The 8908-nt window shown below is 40.2% G+C and overlaps 1 non-coding gene across 1 annotated transcript; it reads left to right on the top strand.

Annotated features, from left to right (window-relative positions):
* Positions 1–5411: 5411 nt before the first annotated feature.
* On the top strand, positions 5412–5518 carry LOC133309369 (small nucleolar RNA R71). The gene has a single exon (XR_009751309.1). It is a non-coding gene; the product is annotated as a small nucleolar RNA R71 (small nucleolar RNA).
* Positions 5519–8908: the final 3390 nt, after the last annotated feature.

Raw genomic sequence — 8908 nt, 5'->3', positions numbered from 1 at the left:
ATAAGGAGTGCGTTGTGGAAAAGAGAAGCAAGTATACGAAGGTAAGAGTAAAAGAGAAGAGGAACTCTGTTATATCGAATTAGTGACAGGGCGCTAAAACGTTGACTTACCAGCGCTTTAGCGTCCTTGTCCAGAGAAAAATGCACACTTTGTGCAGCACAGCGCTAAAACGGTCAGACTGAGCGTTTTAGCGCTGTTGGCCAGAGTGCATGGATTGGTGTTGTTAGTGAACGCTAAAACGCTCATAATGAACATCTTAGCGCGCACAACCAGAGAGTTTCATAATGATGGAACTCTTGGGACGCTCAAACGGTCAGGGTTGACGTTTTAGCGCCCAGCACATAGCAAAAAATTTCTCTTTGATTTTTCAAAAATTTTCCCCCTTTTCTTCTTCATCTTAAGTATATGGTATGAACATAGAATTACATACCTAGTACAGTGGGTTGCCTCCCACTCAGCGCTTGTTTAACGTCACGAGCCTGACGGGTATGATCTATTTTACCTCTAATAGAGCAACTGTCAGTAGTTGCCTATCCACAGCACTTCCAACATATAACTTCAATCGTTGACCATTGACTGTAAAACTTCTGTCCGAATCCAAAGAACTGATTTCTACAGCCCCATACGGTTTCATATCTTTTACCACAAACGGTCTAGACCATCTAGACTTTAACTTCCCTGGAAACAGCTTCAACCTGGAATTGAACGGAAGTACTTGATCCCCCACCTTGAAGTCTCTAGGTGTGATCTTCCTATCATGCCATAGCTTTGTCTTTTCCTTATACAAACTGGCACTTTCATAAGCAGACAAACGAAACTCATCCAATTCATCCAGTTGTAATAATCTTTTCTGTCTCGCTGCTTTGGAATCAAAATTCAGATATCTCACAGCCCACAAAACCTTGTGCTCCAATCCAACTGGCAAATGGCATGCTTTTCCAAACAGCAACTGAAATGGAGACATCCCAATAGGAGTTTTGAAAGCGGTCCTATATGCCCATAAGGTGTCATCAAGTTTCTTGGACCACTGGGTCCTAGCATTCCCAACAGTCTTCTCCAATATTCTCTTCAATTCCCTGTTGGAAATCTCAACCTGACCACAAGTCTGTGGGTGATATGGAGTGCTTATTTTGTGCCTCACTCCATACTTAGCCAAGGCATACTCCACATCCTATTATCAAAATGAGTGCCCCCATCACTAATGATAGCTCTAGGGACTCCAAATCTTGAAAATATATTCTTTCTCAGAAAAGCAATCACCACCCTGGAATCATTGGTTGGTGTAGCTATAGCCTCAACCCATTTGGAAACATAATCAACTGCCACCAATATATACTTGTTAGAGTAGGAAGAAGGGAAAGGTCCCATAAAATCCATACCCCAAACATCAAAGATCTCCACTTCCTGGATATTGTTCAACGGCATTTCATGTCGCCTAGAAATATTCCCAGTTCTCTGACAGTTGTCACATGCCTCCACAAACTTCTTTGCATCCTTGTATAAAGTGGGCCAATAGAAGCCACTCATCAATACTTTTGCTGCAGTTCTCTCACCTGCAAAATGTCCACCATATGCAGAACCATGACAATGCCACAACATATCCTTCTGTTCTTCCTCTGGAATACACCGTCGGATCACACTATCTGAACATCTATAGAAAAGATATGGCTCATCCCAAATATACCTCTTAACATCATGCAAAAGTTTCTTCCTCTGTTGCCATGTTAAATCCTTAGGCATCAATCCAGCAGCTTTATTATTGGCAAAATCAGCAAACCATGGTGGGGTACTGATAGATAAGACTTTATCCCCAACCATCTCTGTTACAGCACATATTGCCAAAACATGTTCATCAGGAAACTCTTCTCTGATCACTACTTCCGGTCCTTCTTGAAGCTCTTTTTCTGTAATCCTGGATAAGTGATCAGCCACCAAATTTTCAACTCCCTTTTTGTCCTTGATTTCTACCTCAAACTCTTGCAACAGTAACAACCAGCAGAGCAATCTGGGTTTAGCATCCTGCTTGCTTAACAAATACTTTAAAGCTGCATGGTCAGTGTAAACAATAACTTTTGATCCTAACAGATATGGCCTGAATTTGTCAAATGCATACACAATAGCCAGTAATTCTTTTTCTGTAGTAGCATAATTCTTTTGTGCATCATTTAAGATCTTACTGGCATAGTAAATGACATGCAACAATTTATTCACTCTTTGGCCCAATACCACTCCTACGGCATAGTCACTAGCATCACACATTAATTCAAATGGTAATGAAAAATCAGGTGCCATCATGATAGGTGCAGTGGTCAACTTTTCTTTTAAAACATGAAATGCATGCAAACATTCATCATCAAAGAGGAATTCTTGGTCCTTAACTAATAACTTGCATAAGGGCTTAGCAATTTTTGAAAAATCTTTTATGAACCGCCTATAAAATCCTGCATGACTAAGAAAACTCCTCACACCCTTAACATTTACAGGTGGAGGAAGTTTCTCTATCACAGAAATTTTTGCCCTGTCCACCTCAATTCCATTCCTAGACACCTTGTGTCCAAGAACTATACCTTCTGTCACCATAAAGTGACACTTCTCCCAGTTCAAAACCAAATTACAGTCTTGACATCTTTTCAAAACAGAATCTAAATTCCCTAGACATACATCAAAATCAGAACCAAATACAGAAAAATCATCCATAAAAATTTCAATGCATTATTCTATCATATCAAAAAATGGAAAGCATGCACCTTTGAAATGTGGCAGGAGCATTGCATAAACCGAAGGGCATCCTCCGGTATGCGAATATTCCATGTGGACATGTAAAAGCAGTCTTCTCCTGATCCTCTGGTGCCACAGCTATCTGATTGTACCCTGAATAACCGTCCAAGAAGCAATAGAAAGCATGTCCTGCCAACCTCTCTAGCATCTGATCCAAGAAAGGAAGTGGAAAATGATCCTTCCTGGTTGCCTTATTCAGCCTCCGGTAATCAATGCACATTCTCCAGCCAGTGATTGTCCTTGTGGGAGTCAACTCATTGTTCTCATTTTTCACCACAGTCATCCCCCCTTTCTTGGGCACGGTCTGCACAGGACTCACCCAAGCACTGTCTGAAATTGGGTAAATCATCCCAGCATCAAGCAACTTCACCACCTCCTTCCTCACTACTTCCTTCATAGTGGGGTTGAGTCTCCTCTGTGGTTGCCTTACTGGTTTGACCTTTTCTTCCATCAATATTTTGTGAGTGCAAAAGGAAGGATTAATACCCTTAAGATCTGAAAACTGCCATCCAATAGCCATTTTATTCTTCTTGAGTACCTTAATCAACTTCCCTTCTTCCTCATCAGACAACATTGCATTAATGATTGCTGGATATGTTTGATCGTCCCCAAGGAACACATACTTCAAATGTGAAGGTAATTCTTTAAGTTCTACCTTAGGTGCTCCTTTTGAAATGTCATCAATCTTCTTCTCAAGCTCTTCCACTTCTGGCTCTTCTTGGTAATCCTATGTACCTGTCTCTTCTTCTGATCTTTGTTCCTCAACTGGGAATTCTTCTTTTTTATTCACTTCTTCCACAACCTCCTGTATCACATCCAATCTAAAACAATCCTCCACATCAACAGGATGCTTGATGGTTTCAAATACATCAATTGTGACTGTTTCCTCATCCACCCTTAGCAACAACTTTCCTTGTTCAACATCTATCAAAGATCTTGCAGTTGCTAAAAAGGGTCTTCCTAACAATAAAGGACTTTCTGTATCCTCTTCTTCCATGTCAAGAATCACAAAATCCACTGGAAAAATAAACTTGTCTACCTTGACCAAAACATCTTCAACCACACCTTCAGGCCTCTTGATAGATCTATCTGCAAGATGCAGAATAAGATTGGTCTCTTTCAAAGTGTTAATTCCCAAAGCTCTACATACTGTCAACGGCATCAAGTTTATACTAGCTCCCAAATCACACAATGCCTTTCCCACCTCCACATCTCCTATAGCAATAGAGATACTGAAGCTTCCTGGGTCTTTCATTTTTGTTGGAAGCTTCTTCTGGATTAGGGCACTACACTCTGCTGTTAGGGCCACTGTCTCACCATCAGTTAATTTCCTCTTCTTAGTAAGAAAATCCTTCATGAATTTTGCATAGTGAGGCATGTTTTCCAGTGCTTCAGAAAATGGTATGTTAATTTGTAAATTTTTGAAGATATCCAGAAATCTTGCATAGTGCTGTTTCTGAATCTCTTGCTTCAACCTCTGAGGGTAGGGAACTTTAGCATAGGGAGATAAACTAACTGGCTGTTCTTTCTTGTCAGCCATCTTCTTCTTTTCCCACTTCATCATCTTTTGTGGGGAAGCATTTTTACCAACTTCTACCTCCCCTTCATTCTTATTGTCCTTCCCTTCCTCTTCTTTGTCAACTCCAACTATAACATCTCTAACAACTACTTCCTTCTCACTTTTCTCATTTCTCATTTTCTCTCCTTCATCATCAGAGACTACGTCTTCAACCAATACCTCTTCTTCATTCTTTTTATTTTCCACCTTCTTTTTCCCTGGTTGAAGTACCAACCCACTTCTTGTCATAATTGCTTTACAGTGCTCCTTAGGATTCACCAGTGTATCACTTGGAAATTTCCCTTGTGGTCTCTCTGATATCTGTCTTGATAATTGACCAATGTGGGTCTCCAAATTTCTGATTGATGCTTCCTGATTTCTGAAAGAAGTTCTGGTCTCTTACATGAATGCAGTTGTCTCTTCCCTGAATGAAGTAGAACCCTGAATATAATCCTGAGTTGTCTTAGATAACTGAGCAAACGCTTTCTCCCATGCAGCGGGATCACTGGTCTGCTCCTTCATATGTGGTGGTGGAGGATGTAATGGTGGATTCAATTGATGGTTGGAACTATAGCTGAATCCTGGGTGTTGATTCTTGTTTTTCCATGGTGGCATATAAACATTCTTTCCCTGATTTTTGTAGTTCCTTTGATTATTCTCATCATACCACACTCCATTCACCTCTGCTTGTTCTGATGATCCCTCATAATCACACTCCTCTGTCACATGGCCCTTGCCACAGATAGCACATACACTCTTTGTTTCCACAGAAGCTATCTTTTGTGAAGAGAGTTGCTTAATAAGGGTATCTAATTGTTGCTGCTGTTGTCTCTGTGTCTGCATTAGTTGATCATTCCTTGCCAACAGAGCATCATACCCATCCAACCTGATAATTCATGTCCTTCTGTCCGCCACTGGAGCATTATCAAATTCTTGAGATGCTAATGACTCAAAGATATCCAAGGCTTCTTGAGGGGTCTTGGTAGTCAATGATCCACCAGCAGTGGCATGCACCAAGGTTCTAGTGTTAGTCGTCATTCCTTGCAGGAAGATTGCTGCTTGTTGCCATGCCTCAATTCCATGCTGTGGACATTTCCTCAACAAAGTCTTGAATCTCTCCCAAGCCTCATAAATAGATTCTGACTCTTTCTGCTTAAAGCTTGTAATTTCATCCTTCAACTTGGCCCTCTTGGATGCTGAGAAAAACCTTTGCAAGAACTTGGTTTGCAAATCATCCCAAGTTGTTATACTTCCTTGTGGCAATGATTGCAGCCATCTCCTTGCATCATCCGTCAATGAATGAGTGAATAGTCTCAACATAATTGCATCTCTTGTGACACCATTTATCTTCACAGTATCACTCAACAATAGGAAGTTCTCTATGTGCAAGTAAGGGTCCTCCGCACTGGTTCCAGCAAACTGATCCTTCTGCACCAAATGTATCAAAGCAGGCTTCAATTCAAAGTTGTTGGGCTCCACTGTTGGGCGCACAACACTCCCAATTGGAGGAATCACTGCAGGAGTCATGTACTCTCCCAGTGTCCTCTGTGGTGGTGGTGGTCTGTGATTCTCTGCCATTATATCTTCCTGATTAACCGTACTTGATTCACCAATTTCTTGCAACTGTCTCCTTTGCCTGGCTGCCCTTTTGTGCTTCCTCAATGTCCTTTCTAATTCTGGATCATACAACAACAAATTTGGATCAAGTGTACCTCGCATGTACCAGAATCAAAATTGACCAGAAACTTAACATAAACTAAAATACTGAAAATAAAAGGATTCAATCTCAGAATTCTATAGTATCAGTTAGTGTTGAAAAACAAATTCCCCGGCAACGACGCCAAAAACTTGTTGGACGTTTAGCAAGTGCACTAGTCGTACAAGTAATAAAATGATGAGTAAAGATCGTTCCCACGAGGAATTGTGTTCAAACACCAATATACCATAGAAAACTAATTTGAGTCAAATAAGAGTTTGTAAAAATCATGAATAATTTGTCACCAGAAAATTGATTTTAAGTAAATTGACACAAAGTAAATATGGATTAAGAATTAATAAAAACAACAAGTAGTCAGAAAACAACTTTCCTCCATGATAACCCATATAAAAATTGATCATATGATGAATTCCTTTCCATGTGATGTTAATCAACCTTTTACTTATCATCAAGATGTAATCCCTTACTACCCTGATAGATACATTAATCAGAAACCCCAATCCCTTGGTGATCTCTTTCTTAATACATGCATGAAATACTAAGGTTTTAAGATTACATCAGAATTCTAGCATCAATCCCTTGAGTACTAGAATTCTGATGTTGAGATTACCAAATACAGAAGTCATATAAACATCCCTGTTCTATACTACTTCTTTGATAGAAATAATTAACTCAGAAAATCTCAAATCAACACATGAAAAATACTTCATCATATTAATCAGATCAACATAATATTATCATGGAGTTCCATTGCATTCAGACTACAAAGACTCTACTCAGACATGACTAAGGAATAAATAAGAGAAGAAGAAACAAACTTCATTTCCATGTTGAAGTCTTCAATCTCCAAACCATTACAAGGAAATCCTAATACAAAAACTAAGAGAATTTAGAGAGAAGTCAGACTAAATTTAAGAGAGAGAGAGTTCAGATCCCCCATATTCTGATCTAAGTGTCAAGGCTTTGCCTTATATAGTGTTACAATTAAAAACAGAAAACTGATGTGGGCGCTAAAACGTCCATAAGTGGCCGTTTTAGCGTCCATGCTTTACGTATGTTCAACTGCTTTTAACTGATTTCAACGCTAAAACGTTAAGGAATGACCATTTTAGCGTCCAAACTTGGTGAATGCTCAACTAACTTTAACTGACTCCAACGCTAAAACGTTTGATTTGGACGTTTTAGCGGTGAAGACCAGAATCTTTTTCCACTTTAGGGCGCTAAAACGCATATTGCAGGCCGTTTTAACGCCCAAGACCAGCAATTTTCCATCTTCTTAGTGTAGCAGCGCGCTAAAACGCTCTGTGTGGACGTTTTAGCGCTCATCACCAGCAAGTTTTGGCCTCTTCCTGTAACAGGGCGCTAAAACACTCAGTGTGGACGTTTTAGCGCTCAACACTTAGGCAATTTTTCTCCTCTTGAGCTCCAGAATCTTCTTCCTTCTCCAGTTGTCTTTCAAGCTTCCTTTTCCTACAAGAATCATACAAATTTCCAATAAAGCTCTTGAACTTGTAATTGAGGACATCTTAGGACATTAACCTTGTTTTTCATCATTTAATCACACAATTTGATCCTAATTCCTGCTAAAAACCATGATGAACTAAGGATTCATCAATATGCATGTGTTGTTTCATCTTGAAGGGAAGCCTGAGTATGTAGCGCCATACAAGACGGTGTACCGGGGTGAATGCAAGTGGTACTTGCATGGTGTGTAGGTGATAAATGTATACCTGCACTGTCTCTGGCCAGTAGATTAGTATTGACACACATGGCATGATTATCTGCTGCATTGCATTATTTTAGAAATGATAAATGATAAACTGCTTTTGAACTTATATTGCACATGTAAGTGAGCTTGGGGTGGAAGATCCTTGAGGACTCACTGACTTACTGAGATTTCTAGATTAGAGATCTTACCCCACGTTTGGGGAATGCTTATTTCAGGATCAGGTAGTATGGGTACTGATGCCTCGGGCGGCAGGAGGCAGGAGCTTAGCTGATTATGTTTTACTGCCTTGTGTTAGCATGACTGGATTTGGATGCTGTTTATGTTTTCCGCTATTTATGATATGTTGTTGTTGAGACTGATCTTGGGCATGTTGCCTTATTTGAGTGAGCATGGGGATTGTCCATGACACTTTTGTTAGTACTTTTAGATTGGAGTTGTATAAACTGTTAGAGGGTCCGGTCTACATTGTTGTAGTTCCGTGACTAGAGCCACACTTATATTATCTATGTTATGAGGTATTTCAGTTAGCTGTTTTATTGCAATTATATACAGGCGATGTTTTCTTAATTGATTATTAAGCAAGTTGGTAATGTTAATGACATCATAATTGAAAAGAAAAAGTAATTCCGCATTTTAATTAAGCGCAGCTTAATACGATATTATGATAACATTACCGGATATATACGGGGTGTTACATTTATGGTATCAGAGCAATGGTTCGAGGGAAAAGCCTGTATGTATTGCAATTGCTAGGTTGTTTGGTTGTGTCTGTCTTTGTGTTTACTCCGTCGAATTTTATTATGATGCTGTATATGTGATCACATTGTGTGGGCCTAATCAACTCATAATTTGTGTAACTTGTGCAGAGTCATGGTAAGGTCCGGGAGAACACGAGAGACTTCCGAGGATTAATCTGATCCTATCCTGACTGCATTGGCTGAGTTGCAGGCGGCTAGGTTAGCCGATCAGGAGGCCGCTAGAGTGGCCAACGCGGCAATGATGGAAGCTGTTCGCGAGGCGAACCGGATAGCCGCAGCTGAGGTTCGTGAAGCGAACCGGAGGACCACTGAGGAAGTCCTCGAGGCGAGCAGGATGGCGAACATGACGATGATGAGAGTCATGTTGG

This window comes from Gastrolobium bilobum, unplaced genomic scaffold (genome assembly GCF_033153095.1).
Source record: "Gastrolobium bilobum isolate Gb01-03AN ecotype WA unplaced genomic scaffold, APGP_CSIRO_Gbil_v1 utg19171, whole genome shotgun sequence".
Classification (NCBI taxonomy): Eukaryota; Viridiplantae; Streptophyta; class Magnoliopsida; order Fabales; family Fabaceae; genus Gastrolobium; species Gastrolobium bilobum.
The sequence above is the reverse complement of the archived record's forward strand: the minus strand, read 5'-3'. Positions and strand labels throughout refer to the sequence as shown.